Source organism: Balaenoptera physalus, assembly GCF_965194825.1.
Source record: "Balaenoptera physalus genome assembly, chromosome: 8".
NCBI lineage: Eukaryota > Metazoa > Chordata > Mammalia > Artiodactyla > Balaenopteridae > Balaenoptera > Balaenoptera physalus.
In genome coordinates, this window is record NC_138887.1 from 97,264,742 (window position 1) to 97,282,846 (window position 18,105).

The window sequence follows — 18,105 nt, forward strand, 5'->3', positions numbered from 1 at the left end:
CACCAAAAGTTGCTCAATATCATTAATCATTAGGGAAATGCAAATTTAAATCATAACAAGATATAACTATACACCCACTAAAATGTCTAAAATTAGAAAGATTGACAATACCTGGTGCTGGTAAAGACGTGGAAAAATTGGAACCCTCATACTGCTGATGGGAATGTAAAATATGACAATCACTTTGGAAAATAATTTTGCAGTTATTTATATAGTTAAATATACATTTGCCCACCATATGACCCTGCCATTCCACTCTTAGGTATTTAGGCAAGAGAAATGAAATTTTATGCCTACACAAATACTTGTACATGAATGTTCTTAGCAGCATTATTTATAATAGTGAAAACTGGAAATAATGCAAACCTCCATGACACGTGATTGGGAAAAACCATTTGTGACATAACTATAAAATGAAATACTAAACATAAGATGGAATGTAGTCGTGATATATATACACAACAACTTGAATGAATCTCAAAAATATTATGCTGAGCAGAAACCTGACTAAAAAATACAAATACTAAAATATCGTTCTTATGATATTATAGAAAAGCCAAAGCTAATCACTGTGACAAAAGATACATTAGTGGTTCCAGAGGTGGGTGTCAGAGCTAGGGTTAGAGGGAAGAAATGGACAGTAGGAGAGCGGGATAATACTTTTGAGGTGATGGATATAGTCTTTATCTTGATTGTTGTGGTAGTTACTCAGGTGTGTACATTATTCTAAATGCATTTAAATGTACATTTGAAATTAGTACATTTTATGTAAATTACAGAACAGTAAACTCGATTTTTAAAAATAGTGCTACAACAGGAGAAAGAAGGACAAACTTGATCCCATCCATTCAATCCAGTCTCTACATGAACCAGAGAGATCTTTGAAAAATATGAAAATGGTTTTATGCTTAAAATCCATCAAACACTCTTCATTGTCCTCAGGATAGAGTACAAACATTTTAGCATGGAATACAAGGTCCTTGACTATCTGGTTCCCCCAAAATCTGCTGATTTCACCCTAATTTTCCAGATCACTTTCAGTTCTCTAGACACACTAAGCTCTAATTTACATCCACGTCATTGTACATGCTATTCTATCCACCCAGAGTCCTTTTCACCTTCTCAAGCCAAGGCTGAATATTACTTTCTTCCCTATTTGAGCACTGAGCTATGAGGTCTGTGAGTGCCTGACCCACAGTAGCTCCTCAAAAATGTTGAATGAATGAAAACCTAGATATAGGAATTTGGAGGTCGCTGAAAACAAACAGGATGATTTGTTTTTTCCAGAAAAATTTACTAGAAACATTATAATTCCCTGCATGATTTTTAGCATTTCAACTTTGGGTTCAACCGAAAATACAGTATTCTGAAAAGTAAAACCATTAATACTATAATCTCTTGTTTTATCCAAGGTTTAGTTGCATTTTACAAGTATAATCCTATTTAGTGGGAATAAGAGTCAGAGCCCCAGCTTTTATGAATATCCTTTATTTAGACAGCAAGAAATATCCCTAGAAACAGACTTGAAATATTCTTCTACCTGGGGTGCAGGGCAGAGCATCTGGATCATTTTCAAGGCACTTTATGGCTTATGGAGAACTTTTGTGGAGTTATTCAACAGTTACAAAACCATTGTGATGTAGATGGCCAAGTATTAATCCTTTTTTTTTTTTTTTTTTTGTAAGAGAATTCAAAGACCCAAGGAGGTTAAGTGATTTTCCTATACACACACTGGAAGACCTAGAAATGGAACTATGGTCCTCTGACCTTCCATAATTCCATTTTGCTAATAATGACAGAAAAGGAATCATATTAGTAATTTAGGGAGAACTCGTGTGCAGTTTATGAACCTTTAAACCATTTAGCATATAGTTTCTTGGGTGGAGGTCACCCTACCCCATTCTGGAAAAGACACAAAGGTTGGAGTAATATGTTCCACACCACTTACTGGCTGAGTTGCCTTGGGCAAGCCACTTACACTTGCTAAATACCAGCTTCCTCCTAAGCAAAATTGGGAATATAATAGCAGAGATGCCATAGAATCATTGTGAGAACTCCCGTATATAATGCATGTAAATAAACTATTAAAATACACTTTGCATAAAGTTAGCTTTTGAAATTATAATTGCCTGGTTAGGGGAGTCAGTTACAGTGACCTCTGTAGAACACTGGGTATGAGCAGAAGCTGCAGAAAATCAGGATCACTTTTTTCATGTGAGAGCGTTAAGGAATCACTAGATGGGCGCTAGATGTGATCAATAGATCTACAGGTGATGAAATCGCAGTCAGATCAGGAAGCTGTGATGGAATAAAGTTCCTGGCAGGACAATTTACTGTGAATGCAGAAATGGAGCTCGAAGGATTTTTCTGAAAGAAATAATTATAATCCCCCCAAATCAGAGATTTTGGCAATTGCCTTTTGTAATCTCTTCACATATGGCTCCTGTTCTCACTACCTAAACGCCACCAAAGACTGTTGACATTTCATTGTTGTTTTCTTTGTTGCACAAGAATTGCTTGGTCATTATAGAAAAAAATATACAGAACAAGAGTCTCATAATCTCTCTATCTGTATATAAAATTAATATTTTTGTATATGTTCTTTCTCTCTTTTGCTCAGATATTTCAAAAATAGAGATTCACCAGTGACTTTAGTCATGAAATTCAAGTGACTTTCTTGAATCTCCAATCTCCCTAAAACATTAACCCTCCCTTCATTCTTCATAAATTAGTCTTCCTTTGATTTAACACCTAATAGTAAACTTACCTACTTCTCCAAACCTAAAATTCAATATGTCTTAAAATGAAATATTCTGTCCCAAATGCTCTTTTCCTCTCCTGTGTCTTTTTCTTCTGTTAATAGCATCACCTTGTCCTTTTTCCTTTCCCATTGCCTGTATCCAGTTACCAAGTTCTCCACCGCTCTCTCCCACCTCACCTCTCTTCTTTATTTCAGTGGCATTATCTTAGTTGAGGCTCTTGTTACCAAATCCCCTGACATTTTTAAGAAGATTCTCTTTTTACTATTTCCAGGCTCTCATTCCAATTCAGACTGAGCTCCTCGGTCAGATTCACCCTGTACAACATAATTCTGATCATTTTATCTCTGTTTAAAACCTGCAATGACCAAGAAAAGCCCTAACTCTTCAGCGTGGGCACACCAGGCCCTTACCATCTGGTCTCAGCTGCCTGCTTCACTGCTTTCCACGCATCCCCTTCACTTACTTTATTCCCCAGAAAGACCAGACTCCTACATACTTCCTACACGCTCTCCACATGGTCCTACTCCAGGCTTTCTTCCCGCATTTATTTCGCGCTCAAATCTTGGTTTACCCCATATCCACATGTTGAAATACTACCTACCTTTCATGGCTCAGACTAAATGACGTCTCTACAAAGGACATTATGATGCTTTCATTTGGAAAATACTCTCATTTTCCTTTGTCTCCCTGTGGTGAGTTCTTGCTAACTTTCTATAGAACTTGTCCCTTTCTATTTTGCATCACAAATAATTAACTGCAAAACATCCATCTGGACACACTGAGGAAAGTTGTTTTTTTACATGTGAATCCTCCATAATGTACAGTAACTTGTTCATGGTCAGGATTCATTAAACACTCACTGAATGAATGAATGAATATCTGACTTGAGCTGATGTGGAGTTAATAATTAGACTATGTCTATGATTTTCATAATCAGAATATCTTAATTTCAACATGCTTAGTAATAAAGAAAAAAAGACAAGTGCGTATTTCAGTGTTGATGTAGTATTTCTGCTACAGATGAGCATGTATTTCTGCTCTATTATAGTAGATCTAATAAGGAAATGCATAAAAGATAAGAGGATAGGCTATTAATACCAAGAGTCTTTGGAGAAGAGTTCTCTGCTTTATTTCATTAGCGATATCAGTGAGAAATTATGCAAAGGATGTGTTGATGAGAATTAGTCTCTATAGGGTTATCCCGAAGCCCTTTTACATCACGATATTGTAGAGATCGTATAAAGACTGTACCAGTTATATAACAAGAAATGAGTCTCTGTTAAAGAAGCCATTCTCCACAAAGCATAACCTGCCATACATTATGACGGCATTAGACTAAAACTTCATTTGGAAGGATTTTGTGGCCAACGTGTTTTCAGGTGTGAAAGCTCTATGTTCCTAATATTTTTTACCCTATTTCTAGGTAAGGTTTTGAGTCAACAGATAGATTAGCTCCCTAAAATATAACCTGAACTTTGGAGCATAAAAGCATTTACTCTAAGGATTATGCAAGCAATAATTAATAACCTGGGTTAATACTGAAAAAGACAAGAATATGAAGTCTTACAGTTTTTTTTCAAATTCCCAAAGCAGTGAGCTGAGAATACAGGGCAGCAATAAGCGTTCTAATATCTGACAATTCCCCTACCACTCCTGTTCCTTCATTGCAATCGATTGATGAAATGACACATGTTCTAACTCTTACTTCTCTCCTGTCTCTTCACATATCTGCAGGCTTTCTATATTGATGAAGTTGCTATGGAATCAGCACAAGTTCTGGGCTTCAAGGATATGTATGGGATAGAAGAGGGAGAACTGTCTGAATATATATCACACTAAATAAAAATGTTTTTACTGGGAAACTTTTCTAGGAACCCAACAGAAGAAATAGTCATAGGCTAAAGATAATTTTAACAGGAAGTGACTTCTCTCTGTCTTTTAGTTGTTTTCCTATATAAATTACCCTAGGATTCCATGTGCTTTGACTGTTTTCAAAGTGAACTTCTTAAAAAAGAAACCCTTTGGCTATATTGGCTGACATTTTCTAAAACCTCATGAACTGGCATTTTATTCTAACAAGGATATAATAAACATTTAAATTTCTTTAAGGTCACAGAATAGAATCTAGGCATTTGGATTAAAATTATGCTGCTAAAATCTTGCATGTCTTGAAAAAATTTTAAAAGCAAAACCAATGTTCTAAAGTAATCCAATGTTTAATAATTCTGCATCAATTTATTTTCACTTCTAGCGGCTTTGGAGATTTGATTTTAATCAAGATGATGCTTATGAATATTTGGAAAAGAAATACAATAACACTCTGATATAATCATGATCATTTATATATCCCAAATAGCCCATCTGGCCAGAAAGAAAATGGCAGAATCTGTAAGGCAGTGTGTAGGGTTGCTTCATGCTAAGCTTAGCACTGTTGGAATCTATCACAGGTCATAAGCCAAATAAATACACAAGCTGATTGAAGCCTCTTTTGTCTAACACTGGTCAGGATTAATCTTGTTAATATGCCAGTTTCTGAATGAATATCAGATAAAAATTTAAAGGTCCACATACTCGCTTGTAAACAGGGAAATGTAATGTAAAAATGTAATGTTTTATTCACCAAAAGATGAAAATGAATGAGAAAAGAATGAAGATATCTGATTTTGGCAAGAGTGTAGAAAAATTATATTCCCAGGAATCTTTGGTGGTGGACTAAATTGATATGGCCCATTTGGAATTTTTTAAAAAGGTATAAACATTTAAAATGTATTCCCTGTAAGCAAGAAATTCCATATCTGTAATTTTACCCTGTTGAAATATGTGCTAAAACAGTAGGATTAATAACGAACGTTGATTGAGTGCTCTGTATGTTCCAGCATTGTTCTAAGTGCTTTACAAACATTAGCTCATTTTATTATCACTGTAACTCCATGGGGTAGATACTATTATTATCAAGAAACTGAGGCCCAGAGCAATGAACTGTGTGCTCAAGGGCATACAGTTAGTGGAGTCAAGACTCCAACACTGGACCCAGCATTCTTAACCATTACATCTCATTGCTTCTCTCAGTAGAAGCTACATGAGGTGCACATGGCACAAAAGGCTACTCATTGCAGCACTATTTGTAATAGAAAAAAATTGGAACCATCAACAGGAAAATTATTAAATGAATTACAGGTATTTCCAACACTTTCAACTTCTGCCAAACTTCCATCTGCCACAAACCTATAGAAATGCTTGAAATATATAGTATTTTTTTTCTTTTTTTTTTTTTTACTTTAGGTGCCAATAGTTGTGTTTATCTTATTTGTCAGCCCTTGGTGGATTATTATCAGTGGTCTCCACAAGGCATGGTTCTTGTTTTGTTCATTAGTTTTCTTTTTCCTCTCTCCTGTTTCCTGTTTCTTCGTCCCTCTCCATGCATTTGTTGCACAGACTGTAGTTGGTGTGTTCTTACAAAAGTTGGATTGTTGTTTGTATGCATATTTTCATGCACACAAAAGAACTATGTTTTATATCTTGTTGTGATTTCTACTTTATTCATCTAGCAATATATTTTCAAGATCTATCCAAGTCACTGTGTATATTAATTAGTCTGTTGCTTGTACTGATGCATGTACTACAAGGTGAGCAGCAACACAGTTTAACATCTACTTCTGTCGTGGTGGATGCCTGCACTGGTGCAATTTCCCGCCAACAAAAATAGCACCCTGCTGAGCTTTCTCACACGTGTCTTCTTTCGGATCCACTGAGCGTTCCTTTGGACTGTACACACAGGAACAGAACTGTTGGGTCTCACAGAGTAGGTGAAAACTTATTGTACAATAACTAAGTACTGCCAGACTGTTCTGCAGAACGCCTCCACCAATGTTCTTCTTCAGCAGAAGTACATGAATATTCATAAGGCCTCATACCCCACCCACACCTGCCATTATCCAATGTTCTTATTTTTGTCAGTCTAATAGCAGTGACATGATACCTCACTGTTTTAGTTTCATTCTGAAAATCAAATTAAACATAACCAAACTTTAAAAAGTAGAAACAGGCAATCTGGTGGTGCAAAAAATAAAAGGGGAGCCCAAAGTCAATGCTGACATTCTGTTGCTCCTTCATAAATTGGATGCATCTATAGGCCCACTCCTATATGAAGATATGACCTTGAGTTTCACGAGATTCTTGCATACAGCTGAGATCCTGTGTCCTAGTTTGAGTTTTTCCAGAGGCAGGATGTGAGACAAAAATTTAAGTGCAAGTAGTGTACGTAATATAGAAGTGGAAGGCAGGCATTATAGGACACATTAATTAGCCAGCCATGATGGTGTACAACTGGGGATTAAATCTGCAGGGAAACACATATGTTAGAATGACCCCACCCAAAGGGCAAGGGACTGGGAAATATATACACAAATGCCAGAGAATTATTGATTGAGAGCTGCTCCTTCTAGAAGTGTTAATTCCTCTGCACTTCAGGGCTGCCTGTGTAATAGGCATGGAGATGCAGATACAGTCATTGAAGTCAGCAAGAATAAAATGCATAGGACACTGATACAATCTCCTTGCACCACTCTGATTCGTTTGACCCAACATTGAGTTTCCTCCATTCTCTCATTGCTTCTTCCAAGTGCCATCCAGTTACAATTTCTCAAAATAAATTTACAACGGGTTTAGTGAGGAGAGTTATAGTTGATCCTAAGGCCATGACTGGTAGACATTATCTGCCTTTTCTACCATTCATTCAAGACTTTCCTACCCCTTGGCTAGCGCTTGTGCTCATGACCATTGCCAGCCCCATGGAGTAACCCAGACCTTCCTGCCTGAGTGGTTGAGGACCAAGTTACCTCGGTCTTATCAGGCTAGAGTTGCTGCAATTTCCCCTTTAAGATTGTGACTGGACAAGGGAAGCACCAGAAAGAATTTTCTGAGTTCCAGATCCACATATGCCTCCTGTCTCTATTATGAGCAGCAAGGCTACCTCCTCACGATAATCTGAGTGGATTACCTCTGCCAGGAGAGCAGTTCCTTTCTTTCTCTGTGTGTCTGTTGTGGTGAAGAGCTCAAAATGACAGGCAGAAGCCACAACGTTAGGTTTAATGAAACCTTTACTATGTCTTCTGGGACAATCATCACTCTTCTGGGAACAAGGACCCCAGTAGAGTCTGAACTTATCGGGGAGGGGATAGGAAGTAAAAGTTCCCCAAGTGAGCAGGGTCACTCCTATGCCCATCATTGGGTCCTAGATCTATATATTGGTAGAGTGAATACTATATAATTACCATTGGTTAAAAGTGTAAATTTTTATCTTGATAAATTGAAGCTGTTTATACCCTATGAACAGTGATTCTGGATGATGAGGTATTACAAACCCTAGGATATGTTTACAAGGAGACCCAAGATACTCATTGCAGCATGGCCTGTATTAGTGAAAGATTGGAAATAATATGAAAGAAAAGTGATAACAGAAGTATCATCAAAGTCCTTACTTCCCCAATCTTGGTTTTTAACTTCTTCTATTATTACCAATTCCTGCCATAAAAGATTTATGTAAGAATTTGATACATTGGTTGTAAAATGCCTAGCATATTGCTTGGAGAACCGTAGGCACTCAATAAATAGTAGGTTTTTAAGGTTTATGTTATTACCTAGGATGACAATATACTCTGTGACTGAAAATACACAAAAAAACAGAAGTGAATTTAAAATAATAAAAGAATCAGAGATCTTATGTTCCTTGTGAGAATCTCTAGCTCCCTCCAAGAGCCATGTTTCATTTATCATATACTCAACTTAGAATTAGATGTGGGGAAAACCTTAGATGATTAGATGTCCCCTATTTATTAGGGCTCAGTGTAATTTTAAGTTGTATAGCCTATGAAATTTGCAGAGTTGAAGCTTGTGTGATTGCGTGTGAACTTTGTTCATTATGGAGGTGCTGGAGGATGCTTTCTTTTAATGCAAAGCAGAGAGAGGCTCCAAGGTTTCCTGTGCCTGTGGAGGCTTGAGTCTCTTGCTAGGAAGAGCAGTACAACACAAATGAGGTTTCCAGCTGGTGCCTGAAAAACAATCCCTTGAGCGGATTCTCAGGAGGAAGCTTTACTGATGACTGAGTAGGGTGTACCTGAGACAGAGGAAAAAGGCTTTGGAAACAGAAATTTGGGAAGCCTCATTATAGTCAACTGAAGCTGTGACTTGATCAACAAAAATCTGAAAGCCTCTGATCACGGACATTGACTGCTTGACCTTTCTGGGGTGACGGAAACTGCCTTTTAAAGACCACCAATTTCTAATAAATCCCCAGACAATTCCTTTTCCATCCTTAATGTCCACCCAGGTATTCCTATTTGTAAAGCCCCACTCCCTAAAATTACTTTTCTGATGACCCCATCCTCATTTATATTTTACAACGGACTATATTCAGGATCATTCCTAAGTATTTACTGGGTTTAGTTGGTTAATGGACTCCACAGTAAATCTGTGACTAAAAATAGCTCTCCCCTCGAACGCCGGCCAAAGCAAAATGTGAGTCTTTCTTTATCATGACCAGTCTTATAGAGACATTTATTTTTATTATCTCAAAATTGGTCTGTCCTCTTCTGCTCTCTCATGACAGTTCTTTAACCACCGACACTGGCAAGATATAGAAAGAGATGCTTCTCAGGAAGACAGACTTCGTGCCGGTGCCATTAAACCAATAGGCCAGGATTATAGGATAGGAGGAAATGCTTTTCTTTTGCTTGCTTATCTATATTTCATTGGTTGTTCTCACAACACATGTATAAATATTATAAAAAGAAAAAATAGCATTTTGAAAGTATTTCAAAGATAAACTGCTTCTTTCCTTCACAATTCAGTCTATCATAAAATAAAGAGCAATCTCATATTTTAAAATTTCTCTGCTGTTTTCAGCTCCTGATTGGTTATATTTCAAAACAACCAAAGATGGAATTTCTTTCTTCAGATATTACTTCCAAATAATTCAATTATCCTCACTTCTGGTTGTTTTGATATGATGTTGATAAACACCAACCACATATTAACATTTTAGCATTGTCCACAATACAGCAAAAACCTGAGGGATGCAAAGTTTTAGCATAACAAATCAAATCATCTGTGCACAATTACTAAAAAAACACTCCCTGGTTGGTGGGATATTTCACTATCTAGTAATGATTTTGATTTTGTAGATAGAGATCTCTTTCTATGCTTTAGGGGGAAGAACTGGCTTATGGTAATCTAAATACTGAAAAATGAATGATAAGTATTTTAATTTTTGAAAGTACCAATTAATACCTCAGTTTTCATCAGAAAAGTGTGATAAAGTCTTCTATATACAACAAAAATTATTTATGGTGTTTTTCTCATCAAAGGGCATTTCTGTATCTTTCTGTGACAATTATCTAAGGCTGTATTTAAGTACCTGACAATTAAAATAAAAACTATTAAGATGGTAATTTATACTTTTCTCTATTTCTTTTTTCTTTACCACTTATATATTTCCAAGCAACCCTATTATTATGAAAGAAACAAATGATGACATTTATTATGTTTCAAGGTCCCAGAGGAGGGAAGCCTTCAACTGAAACCAGAGAATTCATAGCAAATATATGAGAAGGTACACCTAATGTAGAGGTCTGCCATTGCTCAGAGAGCTTGGTTCTCTTTGAAGACATGTTTAAAGAATTAAGAATCTCTAAAGAATTAAGATCTTAGCAGATTTCGCCAGATGCACGATAGAACCGAGTCATCCACTTTAAATTGGGAGCTTTTAACTCTACTCAGTGTGTAAAACATTCAACACGGTGCCATGTGTACAGACATTCCTTTAAAAAATACATTTCAATGGTGACAGTTAACATTATTTTTAGCTTTGCATAACAGCTGCAGACTATAATTAAGACAACTAAAATTTGTAGATGACATTAGCCCTTGATAATACAATATTTTATATTAGTCGCACAAACTGTTGTTCAGAGTCCAGAGCCTGCACTCAGGACTCTTCGTGTATTAGTGGGATTTGGGTTAATACTATTTCCAGGAATTATTCCTAGTAGCACATGAGAGCTGCAATATCCAGGAATCAACGTCTAAAGGTTTAGAGGCCCCGCTGCAGAGATTCTTTCCCTGGATACTTCTTGCTTTACTATATTTCCCAGATGATTAATTTCACACTCTTCCAAGAGCTGCTGTTGCTGTAATCTCTTCCGATCTATTTTTGATCATCACTTCATTGACTTTTTAACTGAAATGTTTTAAATCCCCATGACAGCTACCATAGCATCTTTTTCATAATCCTGCCGACTTCTCATACAATTTTAAAAATCTGCCATTGGTGGATATGTCAGAATCATTGAAAACGGAAAGAGAATAGAATACAATTGACTCAAAAAGAAAGTACAGTCTTTAGTGAAACAATGTGAATTGTTGGAATTAGAGATCTGTTAAGAACAGTAATAATCAGAAAATGGATAGGAGGGGAGAAAGAAAGACAAAAACTAGGGAGGAAAAAATGGAGGGGAAAAGCCCTAAAAGTGGCTTTGGGAAATGCTTAAAAGAGCAAAATGAAGGCTCTTCAGACTCAGAGTAAGAGGTTCTGGTTCCAGGTGCATCTTCCAATCTCACCTGGTCAAATCCAAGGACATCAATTCACGTCTCCCAATGCTCCGGCTCCTCTAATCCAATGCAAAATAAGTCTGTTGGGAAAAATAACCTTCAAGGTTTCTTCCAACTTCAATATTTTTGTGGAAAAGGTAAATGATTAAACACCAAAAATAGATCATATCTTTTAAGATAAGACTTGCCTCCTTGGTAACAGCATGAAATTCATTTTTTGCCCTCTACACAATCATGTCACTTGAAACATTATATGTCAAAGGCAAATCCATCTAACACCCTAGGGACATTTTCTGTCTGTTCTCTTTTTTACTGATATTCTGTGATCACTGGAATTTGGATTTTTTTTCCCTTTTAATTTACTTTTCTTTGAACTCAGACACTCGACTTGATGTTTCTGCTGTTCTCCAGAGTAAGAGAACTGTAGGGAAGTTTATGTTGAGTAACAGAAAGAATCTAAAGCTTTAGAGGCCCCATGGCAGAACGTTCTCCCTGGATACTTCTTGCTTTACTCTATTTTTTCTAGAAGACTAAGACCTCAAATTCTATTCACCACTGACTACTTTTTCTAAAACTAGGCTTATGCTGAAGACATGAAACCTCAATTACAGTTTTTAACCACTTTTGTCACAAGTCCTTGATTCCACAAAAGCTTCTTCTTGCAAGTAATTTTCTCTATCACTTTTCTTCACACTCAAATAAGCATTCTCAATGAAAGATCTTGTTCTTCCAATTTTCTACCAAATCCTTCACTTTATCTAATTGCTTGTGGATATTTGACAGGCTTGCTACTAGGAAGTGATACAGCAATTAAAAAAAAAAAAAAGAATATATAAATCATCATTCCCCAGGCCCCATGAATATCTTAACTTCCAGCCACTAGGCAGTCTTTTGAGATGGATAAAGTTTGAGAAGTAGGCAAATATAGTCTTCATTGATGCTTCCAGCACCTTACAGAAGCCCTTTTTATGGATGGTGTGGCTGGTGTTAAGTATGCAGAGGGTAAATTCCTTGGGCGTCTTGTGATAGGGTTGTCTAGGCATCTCCAACGTGCCATCACATTCAACACTTTAGATGGACAGTAGTGCAGGGGCGCCTGTGCCCCCAGCCAGATCTGCTCCCTTCAAGACTCCAGAATTGTGAGCTCTACCTTGGCACAGTTCTCCACTCAGAATCCTCCGTGTGGTCTGGAGACTCTCCCATAGCATCTGACTCTGCTCTTGACCCTGTGTCCTGAAATACTTCTGCTGTTTGACTGCTTCGATCCCTGGTTTAAATACAGAAAACTTAGAAGTGAGTAAAAAGGAGAGCCTACATAATCACAGAATGTTAGAACTGAAAAGGGTCCTAGGGGGCATCAAGGTCACATAATTCCATTTTAGAAATGAGAAACTAGCTTCAAAGAGAGTAAGTAACTGTCCTCATGGGAGGCAAAGCTGGTAAATGGCCAAGATGAGGCTTATACACATGACTTCTGATTCCAAACTCAGGGCCGTTGCCACTTTGCTGTGGTGAATTAGATGGGCATTTCATGCACCTTGGCATAGTCAATGGGTAAGAAATCTGGGACTGAAGAGGCCCCTAAGATGCCCCTACGTTCATATATACCAGTGGCAATTGCCACTCCCAGTCACAATATGGAAAGTGGCTTATAAACTACAAAATCCATACAAATTCAAGATCGAGTTTTCAATATCACCTTCCTTCATATGAGACTATCCCCGGGAGGCACGGACCATCATTTTTCTCCAACTTTGATAAGCAGTGACTTGGTCTCTCCTCTTTTGGAAGATGATTTCTAAAGTTCTGCTGCACTCATCATAAAAATCCCCTGGGATAGAAAACTTAAACAGAATTTTATTCTTTGTCGACTGGGGTGTACATGAGCAGAGTTAATATAACTTAAAAATGGCAAAATCAGTGCAGCTCTGAGGGTAAATACCAATAGTAATAGAGCTCCTTGCCTTCTGAACTGGTATTTGGTCTGATCTGTCTACCCTTCTAATTCTGAGCATGCCATTTACAAATTAGTATTTTAAGTCAAGAGGATAGACTGACTTAGAAAAGTAGAACAGAAAGACTGCAAGTTGCCTTTTATCTGCTTTGAAAGCACTGTTCATATTAGTGGTGGGTTGATTGTCTCATTCTGGTATGCACAGGACTCTGTTTCCTTATCCTGGTAAGTTGCTGCTATTAGAAACGATTTCTCTTTTGTTCTGACAGCTTGAAAGCTACTGTACCCATTTAAAGAGTTATGAGTCTTTCTAAGCTGAATTCCAGAGTGATTATGATACTGCTGCTGTCATTGCCAAATGTAAATCATGTGGTCATAAATGAAAGCCTATCGTGGCAGCATCTGGGCAGCACAGCCTCTGTCTTTGGGAACTGCTACCACTTAAGTCAGTGTGCAGGGAGGTTTATAAGATGTAATAGTGATCCTTTCCCAAGGCAGAGTTTGTGCTGTTGTGAAATGCTGCTGTGTCCTTTGGCACCTGTTGATGTGTGCCTTGAACACCAGGCAGGCCTCACAAGCACCAGAAGAGGTAAAGAAATCAACATCCATCTTTATTTAAGGATAAATAGAGAATAATATTTATAGAAAAATCATCTGCAACTGCCCTTTGTTTAGGCCTAGGGGAGATGGCGATATCCAAGCTCATCTGAAGTCAGAAAAAAAGTTTCCCAGAAATCTCACACCCTTATTCTAAAGCTATCCTTCCTCTGGGTTTGCCTCCTTGCCTTGCTCCTCTCAGCTCCTAGTCCTTAATATGATGAAGCTTCTTCAACGCTCTCTCCCTTGTTTCCACAATTTCTCTCTTAATTTTAAAACAAAAAGGAAGGTGTGATGGGAGATGGTAGAAGACATTGGAAAAGTCATGGAAAAGAACATTGAACTCATACTTTGTGCCAGAGCCAGTCACATCATTTTATTTAATATCCAAATCAAATTGAGATGGTTATCAATCTCATTTTAAACTGGAGGAAACTGAGACTCACAGAACTTAAATAACTAATCAATGGACTTATATTAGTAAGTTACAGATTTTGAACCCAAAGCCCATACTCTTCTCCCTATGATATCATTGTGTCAGGTGATCCCTAAAAGGTTTCTACTGGTGGAGTAAAGAGTTGGGTTTATTTTCAAAATATTACATGGCATAAATTAAAGAACAAGCATTATAGGGGAAAGGAAACACTCACAAGGCCAGAGCCAACAAACCAGAGATACAGGATGCCTTCTAGTCTCCCCATCTCTCTATGGAGAGACATGCCAGGTCAGGGAGTCTGCATCACATAGTGTGGATTTTATTCCAGTCGAAGGACCTGTGGGCATCTCTTTTCATATGTATGAAAAAAATAACTTCATTAGTGAAGGAATACATTGGCTGTTTGACCCCAGGCAGTCTGAATTTTGAGTTTCAGACATTTACAATTGTGTTCTGGGATTACCAACTGCCTGATATCAAAGACCTTGAGCAGACCGTGAGCAAATTTTGGTGCTCATGTTCAGGTTGCAGAGCCCCGCTTGAGGAGGAAATCTTCAATTCCAGAGTAAGCTGACACTGGGCACTGCCCCTCTGCCTGGGAAAAGGGGAGTCACCCAGTACTCAGCTAGCGTGTGACTCAGGCAATCCGGAATGAGCCCCTAGTGCAGTTTCCATATGCTCCTGGTCCAAGCAGGCTACCTGAAATATGGGCAGCTATAAAATGTCCCCTCATCTCCAAAGATCAGACTCTGTGACGAGTTAAGATACCTAACTGCTGTATTGCTTTTGAAAGCTGCTTTTTGATCATTTATTGTCATGGGGCTGACAGAAAGTCATCAAAGAGTTGAATATAGGTATCTGTAAAACTTCTATTTTCTTTTAAGTGATTAAATTGCTTTACAAATGTTGGCTTTGTTCCTCTTCTCCCCCTCACCACTCAAGTAAGGGAAATAAGGCTAGAAGCACGACGCATCCTCGCCCTGGGTCTTCTGCAACCAAACGGTAGGTAATGACAAGAAGAGCACTAGACTAGGCTTTTCTCATTTTCCATCCCGGTGCTTGTCCTCCTGCCAGGAATGTGACTAGAGTGTTAAATTTAGAAGCACTGACTTAGGAAGGAATTTAAACAGAAGTTCAAACATATCTGTGGCAGTTCTAATTTACAGTTTGTCATTGGCAGTATGAAGATTTGGGGAATTAAGGGATTTGGCAAGATACTCACTTTCCCTGCCTCTTCTCACTATCATTCAACTCAATGCAACAAATATTTCTTAAGCACCTACAAAAAGGGCACTGTGCTGAGTACCTTGGGAAATAGATGAGTATGACAGTTCTTACCGTCCAAAAACTTTATACCTGGATGCATCCGTCTCATCATGTACCTTGGGCAGTATTGACCGCAAGAGTAGCCAACAAGATGTATGCAGTTATGTCTGTAAGCTGCTCAGAAGAGGATCCTGAGCCACTGGTAACGAATGCATACTTCTTATTCATGGTGGTCATGATTTTAACAATGAAGACAAATTAAACAGGAAAGCAAATTAGCATGTCTTCTTTAGTCAATGAGTGTGAGCATTGCATTTTCTGAAGAAGGGACTCTCTGTTGTTTCCTGGTAGGCTACGGGAAATTGGAGGTAAATGCCTCAAGTTTATTGCTGCTTCAGTATCCTTGTCATGGAATTTTCCAGAAAGTCTCCCCTGGACAAACGAGTACTTCTATTTTCAGAGGCTTTTCTGGTGGCAAATCTACCATTTTTTTTTTTTTTTAAATTGAAGTACAGTTGATTTACAATATTGTGTTAGTTTCAGGTGTACAGCAAAGTGATTCAGTTATACATACATTTTTAAGATTATTTTCCATTATAGGTTATTACAGGATATTGAATAAAGTTCCCTGTGTTATATAGTAAATCTTTGTTGCTTATCTATTATATATATATATATCAGTTTATATCTACTAATCCCATATTCCTCATTTATCCCTCCCCTGTCCTTTCCCCTTTGGTAACCATAAGTTTGTTTTCTATGTCTGTGAGTCTGTTTCTCACAGATTCATTTGTATTACTTTTTAGATTCCAGATATGTGATATGATATAATATTTGTCTTTCTCTGTAAATCTACCCTGACTTTCTGAATGAAGTACAAATTCATACATGCTGGGAAAAAAAGTACATACTGGGAGAAAAAAGAAGCAATTATTTTATCATCATAATAATTGTCCGTCTGCCCCTAAGTCTCAGATGCATATTTTAAGGGCACTCTTTTAATCATACCTTAACTATGACTTTGATTTCCAATCACTCATAAAACAGAAAATGTCAGAGGTATTTTGGGTGTTCAGCATTTTAAAAGCAGTAAATTATTTATTTCTTAACGCAAATTAAGGATTTTCGAAGAGAAAAGTGAATGTAGAAAGGGACAAGCTATAAATCCAGAACTAAAACGGACCCAGAGATAGAGCTCAATGCATGGAGACACAAATCAGAAATAAGACATTTAGTGAGACAGGAAAAAAATCTTGTTAATCTTCAGTGTTTAAAAAAACTGAAGGGTGAGCTGGGCGGCCTAAATGACTATCACTGAAGGATGTGACACCGCTGTCAAAAAGGTCAGTGTAATTTGGGCCTGACTATGCAGAGTCATCACTTCCTAAGGTGGAGAGAGAATGCTCTGTGTCTCTGCACTGGGCTTCACACAGAAAATATTTAAGTGGCTAGCAAGGTGAATCTGAGAATAGACACTAAGCCACCTTCGGACTTGAGCACAGGTAATTAGTGATATGCAAGGTGATACTACCCTTGGCTTTCACAGCAATGGGACAGCCGTACCTTGTTCAAGCGGCATTAGGTCTCCTGAGAGAGTTTATGCATACACGGTGGCTCTAATTTAACTTGTCATTTGCCTGTCTGCAGATGAGAGTTTCAGATCACTATTACTGAGTTTACTTTCTAATAAGCGTGAAGAGTTACTTTGAGAGGCTTGAAAATCAATTTTGAAGAGGAGATCTTGAATATTTCAGTTTATGGTGAGAACTAAGCAGCTCTTTACGTCTCTGCACAGGCAGGAGTGCTTTGCAAATTGTACTCTTTCTTGACTCCTTTAAAATTCTGCTGAATGGAAGCTGAAAGCATTATAATTTCTTCTTCACTTTGTATTTTAGTATAGACTTAGATTTGCAAAAAAAAGTTGCAAAGATAGTGCCAGGAGTCCCCCTATGCTCCTCAAAGCCAGTATCTCTATGATTTGGGGAGAAACATTACAAGACACTTGCTGTATTCAGTATACAAATTCCTCAGTATTTGTAAAAGTAAATACTGTAATTATATTAAACAACCAGTAAGAATTATAACTATGTAGACCCTACTGTAGCCTAGTTCTTCATAACCACTGTGATGATTGCTATACAATCCTGAGAAAACCTACGGCATACACTAAAACTGAAACCTGGTTTCTGAAATATTTCCGTTATGCATTTTATTTACAGAGTTATTTTATTTTTCTACTTATATTAAAAAAAAAACAATTTTACTTTTAAAAATGTTTCTTTTTCATTCATTCTGCCCGGAGAGAGAAAGGGAGATCCTACATTTTGCCATCTGGTATAATCTCAATGAAAAATGGAGGTTTATTTTCGAATAGCATGTAGGTTAATTGCATTTTCAGTCAAGAAATAAAAAAAAAAAAAACAACATAACTTTTCAATTGAATTATTCATTAAGTTAATGGAAGTCAGAGTGAACAATAGTCA

General features: G+C 37.4%; 1 long non-coding RNA gene across 1 annotated transcript in view; it reads right to left on the minus strand.

Moving 5' to 3' along the window:
* The window catches only part of LOC309665763, a 114,927-nt gene that overhangs the window by 24,230 nt on the left and 72,592 nt on the right, over window positions 1-18,105 (minus strand). The window lies entirely within an intron of this gene.